The following is an 11,548-nucleotide window of genomic DNA, read 5'->3' on the forward strand; positions in this document are numbered from 1 at the left end:
CGATTTACAATTTATTCTCGCAATCGATAGATATTCAACCTGGTGAATTATGTGTATCAATGTTCGAGAGAGATAAAAAAATAAGTAATGTTCATAGTGCATTACATTTCAGGCGCGTTCAATTCCTTTAAATTGAAATTTCATCCTCTGATTGATAGAAGTGAAAAGTAAATAACTAATGAACTTGTTAGTTAATTACTAAATAATAATAATATATAATAGTAATTGTTTTCACTTTACTGCAAATACCGCAATCAGCATTATTCGTTCAACTTTTTGTAATGTACTTTACTTATTTCCTTCTGGATTTTAATAAAAACTGAAATGCGACGCGTGTTTCACTCTCTGCGACTTAATAAAGTCACAGAGTATGCGTATAAAAACTGACAAATGGGGAAAAAAAGAAAGTGTACAGTAGAATTATAAATGCTAGATCGATGGCCATGGACAACATCAAACCGATATTAGTTATCAGCGAGGAAAGACGGATTAACTAACAATTATTTCATTGCTGATTTAACTTTAAACCGAGTATACTGTGGGTAGAAGTTCATAACTCCAATAGTAGGTATCATATTATCCAGGTAACGCACAGTATTGTTCCCTTCACAACCTGTAGCAATTGATGCATCAATAAACCCATAATCAACTAACAGACCATAGTAATGAGATGTGTATGTATTGGCATGTCAACAACTTCCTTAAATCCATCAATAAATGTATTTTACAATTGCATTTCGATTCGTTTTCAAAATTAAGTTTCTTGTACAAGAGAAGATGCTGAGATCATCGATTGTTGCCCAGTTTTTGAGAATCTTGCAAACATTGTTCATTAATTACTTAAAGCGTTCTGTTTGAATTCGCGAATGGTTTAGTGTATTTGTAGAAGTTTCTCGAACTACGCGTTTTGCCTCCCACCATTGTCTGTTAATGATACCGTGCAATTATTCTAATTGTAACGCAGCTTTAGGCTACGTTAAAACTTTCTGTAAGCTAAAATGTATGTAGGTGTTATAACGTAACTGTGCCATGTAATTAGTTCCACACGATGTGTCTTCGATAATTACTATGTTTACTAGTGTTATGCTTCGAATTTTATTGGGAAACACGTTAAATATCACCAGGGATATTTATTCATAATAACAGCTAAACTGAAGGCTACTTTTCCGAAGATGACGTTGTAGTTCTAACAGAAAATGAAACTCTGCACGCCAGTATGTTACTATTGGTAACAGATTTAAAAAAGAATCAACAGCAAACATCCTAGTTCCTTCACATAATGTGAAAAGAAAAAACCTAATGTTCTTGTATCTGACAAATAGACGAATTTAGCTATGAAATCTGAAGAAACCAAATGAAATAGTGTTCGTAATGCCCTCTATTAAGTCGCTTGCTCTCGTAAAACCGCACATCTCGTTAACTGAAGAAACTTCCGAGTGCAGTTTTCTTTGATAACAGCAAAATAAAAGAAATTTATCTTCGTGCGCTACATACAAGAAATCACATTGATCGGCTGCATAACCCATTACCATCACTGTGTAGGTTAAATATCTACTTTGGGTGTAAAGTGTACGCCAGATTTCTCAGTGGAGGAACTCCAGCGAGATAGGTAATAATTTCTGTCTTAATCGCTTCCTTTTTTGTTGCTGAAGATTTGGAGAGAGAGAGAGAGAGAGAGAGAGAGACACGTCTATTTCTTCCTGTTCAAAGTAACCTCGTTTTCTTTCTCTAACTTAAGTCGGAGCATTATAACCTCAGTAGTTGAGCAATCTCGTTTTCACTATGTCCTTTCTATAAACCTCCCACTTTCTTCTATGTCACCATTTCCATCCGTGATAATCAGTATTATAATTATTTGACTAAAATTATGTGCGGGTTTAAATTCTTTTAGAAAGAATATTGCTAATCATACCCAAACAATTACTCATTCACTGAAGATTGGTAGATTGTCATATCATGATATCACTTATTCACAAGTGAAACTTTGTTGAAATTCGATATGCTTGATTTAGAAGAGTTTTCTGAGTATCGATTAAAAAAAAAAAAAAAAAAAAAAACTACTCGCATTAGTTTACCCTCGGCTCCAAAAAAGTATCCGCAAAAAGTACTTCCTGTTTTCATGGTCATTTGGACTTTCCCAGATAAACAAATGACTCAGTCCGGTATATATTGAAAGCGTGTGAGCCACATAAGTTAGTTGTTTCTCGTCATGGCAGCTATAGCTGGGGTGACTGATTTCGAGAGGGATTTTATTTTCGGATGTCACGTTGCTGACTTGTCAGGTTATAGCACCCTATACCGTCCAATGTCGACCGTTTGTTGATGTCTTCATGAAATAGAAACGTGATGGTACCACCACCACTGGCAAAGCACAAGATGACTACAGAAGCTTACTCTGCTTGACCAGAAGACACTGAGAAGGGCAGTATGAAAATCCCGTTAGATATTCCTGCAAAGCATCAATCAGTAGCAGGAGTTGTCTGTACGAACACACTGCGTACGAAGCTCCATAGTCTCAATTGCTGTGAGAGAGCGGTTGTAAATAAGCCAATCATAATCAATGGTCTCGCCTTCACTGGTGCAACGAAAGCTGTAATTGACTCATAGAGCAGTTTAAATCGGTTCTGTGGCGTGACGAATCTTACTCCACCCATTTCCGACAGATGAGTAGAAGATGTCTGCTGTCGGATTGTATTGTGCCAGCAGTAATGTTTGGATGAGCTAGATTTATATTGTGGCGCTGTTTGCCATGGTATGACCTGGGACCTTTGATGTACAGGGAACTATGAATGCTGCTGCCAACCTTAACATTTTGGAGAAGTCCATGCTCTTCAGTGGCAGTTATTTTGTACAGATCCATGTTTTTCCCCCAACAGTATAACGTTTGATAATAATCATGGGCATGAATGCACAAAAGTTGGAATAGCCGGCGTAGTGTGCCGATCTGAACCTTATGGAACACCTGTGGGATGAACTGGAACATTGGGTGTGCACCAGACCACATCAGTAGCCTTACTAGTCACTGTTCTGCAGAACGAGTGGAGGATTTTAATGCGCAGTCTATTGATCGTTGGTGGAAAGCCTATCCAGGAGAGAGAACTGTGTCATAGCGACTAAAGGAGGACCAATTGGAGTGAGTGGACAGGTCAGGACTTCTTACCAGCAGAGAATATCTGGTTTTGTTTCCCACTGCGTAAAACGATTTGAGATGAAAAGAGACTGTGCACAAAAATGCACATGCAAACAATACGTTTACTAATTCTATGGACAAGGTTCACAGTTTCTCAAAATAATTTCGACTAAGAAAAAAAAAAGTTTTCCATTACTTTGGGATTCCATATACTCGTAACTGGATATTAGTCTTAATATAGCTACTCACCTTTGGAATAATTCTGTATTAAAGAAAACGGAATCCTTAATAAAATTCAACAATTGTTTAAACACCATGAAGAGGTTTCATAATTTTTAAAGAAAGATATGAACACCTTCTTTAAAAATTATTATCAGAATGTTATCCTTGAAACTTTTTTTAATATTAGGCAGTTATTGCCAAAGTTTGCAACACTACTATTTAATTTACAGATTATTTATATAACTCTAATTAGAGTTAAAGATGTCGTAGAGAGAAAAGGAGAAGAAATTAAAAGATCCCACATTTGTATATATGAGTTTTGTTAGGAAAAATCCTTAAAAAAGAGAGACAGCCAAGCATTGCTTGGTTGTCTCCTTTTGTACGGCTCTCGCTGATTGGCTTCATTCTCTCTCTTTTCAATGAGCAAGTTAGGGTTCATACTTATGCTTCGATCTCATATTGGGAAGCCACTACACTACGAGTTGCCTTTGCATTTCACTACTCTGGATTAAAAGCATTGTTCTCGTGGAGAAGATTATTACTATTTAAAGTGCCATTATCCATATCCGTCTCGATTCTTTTTTGTGGTCGCGTCGATGGGGTAAGTAAGCACTGCGAACATCTAATAACGAACTGGCCAAATCAGCTGTTCCCCTTATCTGAAATGGGAAATAAGTTCAACACTTGCCTATTTCACTTGGGTTCATCTTGCTAATTCCTTTATCTAGTGAGTTGTTAATTACTGGAATAAGTTGAGGCCCAGAGTTGGAGAAATTCGATGCTCGTCTGGATCGATATCTATGGAGAAGTGAAACTGTTTTCTGCTTGCGTGGGGCGAAAGCATCTGACTACATTTGGATTTAAAGATAAGAAATAAAACTTTTGAAAACCAGAAAATAGCCATTACACTTTAATTATGAGTCTTACGAAACGCAAACTTCGTTGTATTTTTTAAAATATTTTATTCTTATTCGTTTCATTTCCGTAAAATACTTCTTTCTCATAAGTAATTTCTTTTCATCCTTCCAACAAAGTCCCAACTCGCCATTTCGAGTTCCTCTTTGCCAATTTAAATTATTATTTTTTTATTTTAATACTAAGATTATTTATGTATAGTTGATATTTTTATCATAATTATAAAAATCCAGGGCTGTTAGTTTTATAATCAAAAAATTGAACGATAAGAGAACTTCACCATTTGCTTGACTATGAATCGTACTGTGAAAATCCTGTTGCTACACTAGAATGTTGCTTTCTTAATTGCTATACTCAGTTTGTTATTTACTGCTTATTTATGGAAAATTTCAAATCACAGTTTTCTTGAATATTTTCTTCTTTTCTCTTCGATGCACATGCCTGTTCATCTAGTTGTGTATTTTATAATGCTCATCATTTGTGTATAATCAAGTGCATATAGTAATGAGAAAGACAGTGGATTTAAATCTCGCGCTATGATGTGCCCCTCGTACTACGCATATGGAATATTCTTGTGACTTTTCCAGTGAGGTTAAATAGAGTGGATTGAAAAACAATGAACAAATTATAGGTTTGCTATTTAGTGTGCATTAAAGGGTCGAAACCCGTTGGATAATGGCATAAGCTTTTATTTAGAATATTGCAGTACCAAAATAATTCGTGATGAAATGCCATATGAGATTAATGCACTAAATCGCAAACCTAGTTTGTTATTTAGTGTATCAGGCTTCTTTCCCGAAATTATTTGAGTTGGCTCAAGATATTGGCATATAAGAGTTATTGGCACACTACACATACGTTTCCTTTGAGCTTCTACGTTTCTATTAATAACTGACTCAAGTTTATATAATTTATTAACCTAATTATTCAAAATATTAAGTTAGATTATTAATCCGATATAGATTATCAAAGTTAATCGCTGACCAAAATAATATTATATTAAATCAAATTTATTTCATATGCAACAATTAGTCCTCTGTGAAAGTAGGATTCGCCACTTATTGCTCACTTGCAAAGAGTTAAGTTTGATCCCGTTGGAGGAGTTAAATCTTTCAATAGGAGCTGTAGTTAGACGATCTGAGGCAGAAGGTGGGGGGGTGGTTATAGGGTTTACTCTTCGAGTTATTCTCGGTTTTTCAGCACGCACAACATTCACATCAGCCTGTGAACTTATAAATGGTTAAATATTACATAATGTAGTCGTGATGGTGAAAACTGCCATCTGAAAGAGATCTGTCACTCTAATACTGACTTTCATGAGGCAGATGTAACAAATGACCCATGCATCGCATAGCGGCTTTTGGAACTGTTCTCTAAATTCATGTGGAGGAGGAGTGAATGTGGTAGAATAGTGTTTCCCAACTTTTGTTCAGGTTCGGACCACTTCTATATTTGGTGTGGAAACCACGGATCACTTTTATATTTCAGGTAGAAGCCAAAGACCACAAAAATATTAATCTGTACATGCAAATATATTAATAAATGTTTTGAAATGGCACGCCTCTATCTCACATCAGTATTAATGGGATTGCTACTTACTGCAGAAAAGCTATTTTATTGCTATGTTCCGCGGACAACAGGTTGGGAAACTTCACGCTAGAGCAAGGCTGGCCTGAGTTATCTCGCTTGCTTTTGTTTATTCGCATTAAATAAAATAATTCATTAAAATAACAATAAAAACAAATTTTGTCACTATCATTCGATGGTAAACTTAAACGATTAAGCACGCCTCCAACTGATTTAAATATTGTGGAAAAGCAGTGTTTAACGAAAAGTTTTATTATTTTTTTTTTATTTTGGCGTGATCACTATGTCAGAAGAATATACAGTACTTTCAACAATGAGTATAATCGTTAACCGTATTTAGCAGTGATGTGGGCTTGAACTACAGTCAACTGAAAGGCGTGTTCTGCTACGCTCTAGTGCTTGATCACTCGACTACGTCAGGGTTAGTCCGATCAGGTTATGGAGTTCTTACCTCAATATTTCAGCTTAACCAATGAGAAGACACCTTATTTGATTGACACGCCAGACTAATCAGCGACCATTTCGTTCGAAGAACGTTTGGTCAACACTTCCAGATAAGCACGAAAACAAAAAAATTACGAATGATTAAAAGTAGGCATTCCAATACAGCTCTGAGATTGACAGTTTACAGAGTTTTCCTGCTTGTAATTTTTTGCAATATTAAAAATTTATCAAAAAAACGAAACACAACTGACACTGATTAAATATGTGCAAAGGAATTTTCCGTTAATTTGTATAATGTTGATAATGTACTGACAGTATCTTCTACAGAAGAATAGCATGCGCATAACAGAGAGAGAGAGATAAAGAAACTACCGTTCAGTCTGTATCTTTTATGCTTATACTGTTTCGGATTTCGATATAAATCAGTTAAGGACTTTAAAGAGAACATATTTTATCTTTGGAACAACTTTGCTTCGACCAGGAATCTACTTTTTTAATAGAATATTTTTATTCTATCCAGAATGACATTCGGGAAAAAACCTGTTATACTTCATACCCTAATACTCGTAACGAAAATGAGCGAGGCAAATGTTGAAACTAATAATGGAGTGAAAAATTATTATGTAAAATAGATTTTGTGGCACACGTTTGGATATGACTTGCTTTATCACTTAACTGAATATAGCGAACGTTATCAGCGTAGCTATTAATTTCTGACATTCTTTTCGTTCTGGATATCATTAATCACTCTTATTTGCAAGAATTTAATCTTTGGATGATGGAAACCCTCGGAACGTTTAATAATTGATACAGGAATTAAAGTGAAGTATTTTAGTATGTTTAAATTTCATGTAATCCTCCAGATTTATTGTTCCAGATTGTTTCAGCCCTAGGGATATTACGTCACGGGAAATTGTAACGCCAGTATAAATCCTACCACGTAAATTTCAACATTGATATATTCTGCAAGTAGAAGATCCTTCCAACTCGTGCAAGAAACTTGCACGATTTGGAGTTTGTATCAACAGCCTTAAAAATGTGGAACTGCAGTGAAGGATTTTGTTTTGTTTTAATTTGAATTACGATTTTTGGACAAGCGTTTTGTCTTTTACCACTAAAGGATTGATACCAGGATCATTCGCAGAGTATTTATGATTTGCGTAGTAGCCGAAAGAATCTAAAAAAAACTCTTGTTCTTCTGCAGTAAAAAACTGAAAAACCGTATTAGTTTTCGAGTATTCAATTCAAATCTGCACGCTTCTCCGAATGCTTTTGTGTAACATCACAACACCCCATCTAACCCCACCAAGGAAACGCTACTTTCAGCATTCCACACCATTTGGCTCTTTCTGCCATTAGTCATTTCGTGACGTCTCCAGATTGCTTTGTTCTATTCCGAGTTGCTTTAGGGGTTCGAAATATCCGATGGCTTTTCTTTCGGCTGGTTAGTTCTTTTATTAAGATGAGAACCTTAGTAATCCACACCTTTACTACCAAACAATTTAATTACTTTAATAAGAGCTTCTTACAAAAATATTATTTTAATGAATATTATTATACTCGTATATAGTTATACTATTATTATACTAATATTATTATACTCTATTAAGAGCATCTTTGGATAGAAGTGTTTTACAGACTTAAATGCTAAGCAACCTCGGTAACTGAGGGTTATGTAGCTCCATGAACCTCCGTCCTGACATAAATATATTTACAGAATGATTACATCTTTATGAACAAGGGCTAAATTACTTTATATATTTCTGTGCCCTTCGATAAAAATATTTATTTTTATTTACGAAGGCTTTGAAACCTTCGGTATCCGCTAAATTGCTAGTGTAAAAAGAGCTCTCATGTATGAGATGCATTTTTCATTTTTTTCTCTTCTGTGCTTGTGCCAAAAGATCAAATATCTCTTTTCTTTCTGTCTAGATAGATGTTAATGCGCCTGCATTCGCTTACGTCTTTACCTTTATGTAGGAGTCCTTGAAGGTTTCTTTTTTTGTATGTCTTATTTGAACACAGCTTCTCCTGATGTGTATTAAGATTATTAAAAAAAATAGTCTTCGCCGGAAAGAAGCTGTTAAGGTTATCCAACTGTATAGAAACTTCTAAATGTGGGTGAAGATACATAAAATAAAATAAATTTTCTCTTTATCATCCGGGACGACCACGCAGTTAGAGGAGTTCACAAGATACAGAGAATACGAGAAACAGTCCGGTATTTAGCAGTCACGGCTTGAACCCCGGTCACTCAAAGCACGTGTACTTATGCACCCTCGCGCTGACCACTCGGCTACGGAGGCCAAAAGGAGAGATTTGAACTGAGGAAGGGAAAAACTACTTTGTTTAACGTTACCACATGGCTGAGCACACGCTCCTTGAGTAGACCGGGGTTCAAGCCCCTGACTGCTAAATACAGTTGATCTGCCAACCTGCACTGGACCAGCGTGGCAGATTATGGTCCATTTCCCTCAACATGAATTGCTGAGGAGGCTTCCATCCTGCAGTGGGTTGATATTGACGGCGAGCCACGTAGGTTCGAAATATCTGATGTTATACATTCATCAACTCACCACAGTAAGCGTCCCAAAGAGGTATTTATAGATAGGAGTATAATACAGATAGTGATAGTAAGCGGCTTTGTCGCAATCCTACATTTAGCCATGTGAACAGCCAATGTTCAAGCCGAAAGAAAGCTCAAATGATAAATTATGAGGGTACGTAATCAAATCCTTGATGCCAAAAGGAGAATTTGGTATTACACATTCTATAATGCACTGTTTAATAAATCTTTATTGCAATAATAATAGTAAAAATCAATCGATATATTGCAATATTGCCCATCAGGCCAGGGGGGTTAACAGAGATGATACAATAGAATAATAAAGAGAGAACATTAATAAATTAAACATAGGGAAACATATGTAGACTTATAAAAGGAAATACAGCTCAAAACCAAATATAATACAGTTATATCACAATATACAAGGAAGATCTAGATGGAAACATAATTTTATGTACAGTAATATAATGAGGTAGTAAGTCCATCATTGCACTGTAATACTGACAAGTTACTAAGCCATCTTCATATCAGATTGTGTTGTTAGCTTGCTGCATTCAGATAAGCTTCGAGAAGGAACAGGAAAGTACAATTCAAGGATGCGGCGTCCGTATTCCCTGTCACAAGCAAGCTTATTAAGGTCAGCATCCAATGACTGGGCACATGCAAGTAACTGAAAATGCAAAAACCTATCAGATAGATGGAGACGGCTGAGATGTAGGCACAGATTTGGAGTCGCTCTGAGGAAGCACATGTCCAAGAGTACATGCCGACCGGGCTAGCCGAGTGGGTCAAGTGCCTGCCTGGAAACCCAAAGGTCGCGGGTTCGAATCCCGCCTCGGGCATGGATCAGAGTACTGCAAAAACCTTGGGAGGTGCATTATAGCCACAGAAGCCGATGAGCCAATAACTAACAAAAAAAAAAAAAAAAGAGCACATATCCCAGAATGATGGTGCTGAAATCTTGCCAACGATCATTTTAACAGTCGTGGTAAGACAATTCATCCTAATCAGTGTGGGGAGCCTGTGAATTTGTATCAGATTGGCCATTTCAGTTGTCCTCAACTGTGGGGAAGTTTATATTTGTTTATGGCCCATTTTAAGAGCCAAAACTCAGCAGAAAGAAGCCTAATTGTGCTAGGGGCAGCGGATTCCCATACTTCTGCAGCATATAAAAGTGGAGAGTATACCGTGTTTTTTATATATTTTTCTGGTAGTTGTGATTTCATTAATGTAATGTAAATGCTTTTTGGCAATCCATCGGAGTCGAGTTGCCAGGGTGAGCAGCTTGTCCATGTGGTTCCTGAAGCAGAGCATATAATAAATTCTGACTTTTCTGGGTTTATTTTTAATCCAAACTGGTTGAGGTAGTTTGCAAATTCCAGGAGCGTATTACTGATTGATGCTGTTATTACGAGAAGACCATCGTATGGAGAAATCAGTGTGAGGAGCTTCATATCATCTGCATAGCATAAAGTGTGATACTTGGACTCAACTGGTGGGGAGATAAGTGCTGTAAACAAGAGCCCAGATAAGTCACCACCCTGTGGCACGCTTGAAGAGATACAGCGCTCGTATATTTGCCCATGGACAGTAAGCCGGATTATTCTATTAGTTATGATTAGCCTGTCGTAATCCTATCAGTTCTTGCCTGGCGGCCTAGAGCGCGCTGTAAGCTTTCTTTCGTATAGGTTCGAAGTTTGGGGTGAAGGGGGAGAACTTCATCCAATTTGAGGCCAATGTGTGTAGATTGGACTGAAAGTATACAGACGCAGAGTTCAGTAAATTATATCTGTATACAATTTCTAAGATTGGGGTGCTGTTTTTTTATTGTTGTTTAAAAAAACAACAATAAAACATTCGTATAGATTTAGTTCCATTTTCTTGCAAAGCAATGTCATCCAAGTGGCTCTTAAGCTTTTTTACCGTATTATTTGCAAAACCATTATAATGCCTTTCCGTCTATTTTTCTTCTAGGTAATTAAGATTTAATTTCGTCTGAGTAAGTGCCGAAATGTTCACTATTTTGTGTCGAAAATGTGATTCGTCGTATCCTCAAATAAGGTGACTGACAATGCCACACCCTTGTGTGAACCGTATAATGAGTTTTCATATCTCCGTGCATCACAATAATTTGTCTTATTTTGCAAGATTTTGGTGAGAATTTAAAAGTTCTGTCTGTGCTAGGATCGAAATATTGTTAGATAATTATGCGACAGCAAAACAGATTACATCGTTTTCTGTTAGGTATTTAAGGCATCCTCAATATGTAAGAGAATTTCAATCCATCCGCTTTGTGATCGTAGATATTTGCCGAGTCACACGATGCAGATATCTGGGCCTATGCGCAGGATTTATTGTGTAAATTTTTAATACATTTTTAAAAGATTTGCTAGAATACATCCAATAGGTATATGCACACCTATAGTCCTTAAGTGTAAAGTGTATTCGTGTCTAGCAGCACCGGGATTTTCCCCCAACTCCACGTTGCTTTCATTGTAGGTGTAACAGTTCACTGTAAAGGCCAGAGATTTAAAAGTGTATGGATTTTGTAAGTGTAGTGTTGTGTATCGTTGTTCTTCTGGCCATTTAGCCGCTAGACCCCCTGCTGGGGCCCAACGTTGTCCATACTTAGCCTCGTGGAGGCAGACCAAGTACCCAGTAGTTGATATTTTACTCTGGCAGGT

Source organism: Mastigoproctus giganteus, chromosome 10 (genome assembly GCF_048544385.1).
Source record: "Mastigoproctus giganteus isolate SK-2022 chromosome 10, ASM4854438v1, whole genome shotgun sequence".
NCBI classification, from domain to species: Eukaryota; Metazoa; Arthropoda; class Arachnida; order Uropygi; family Thelyphonidae; genus Mastigoproctus; species Mastigoproctus giganteus.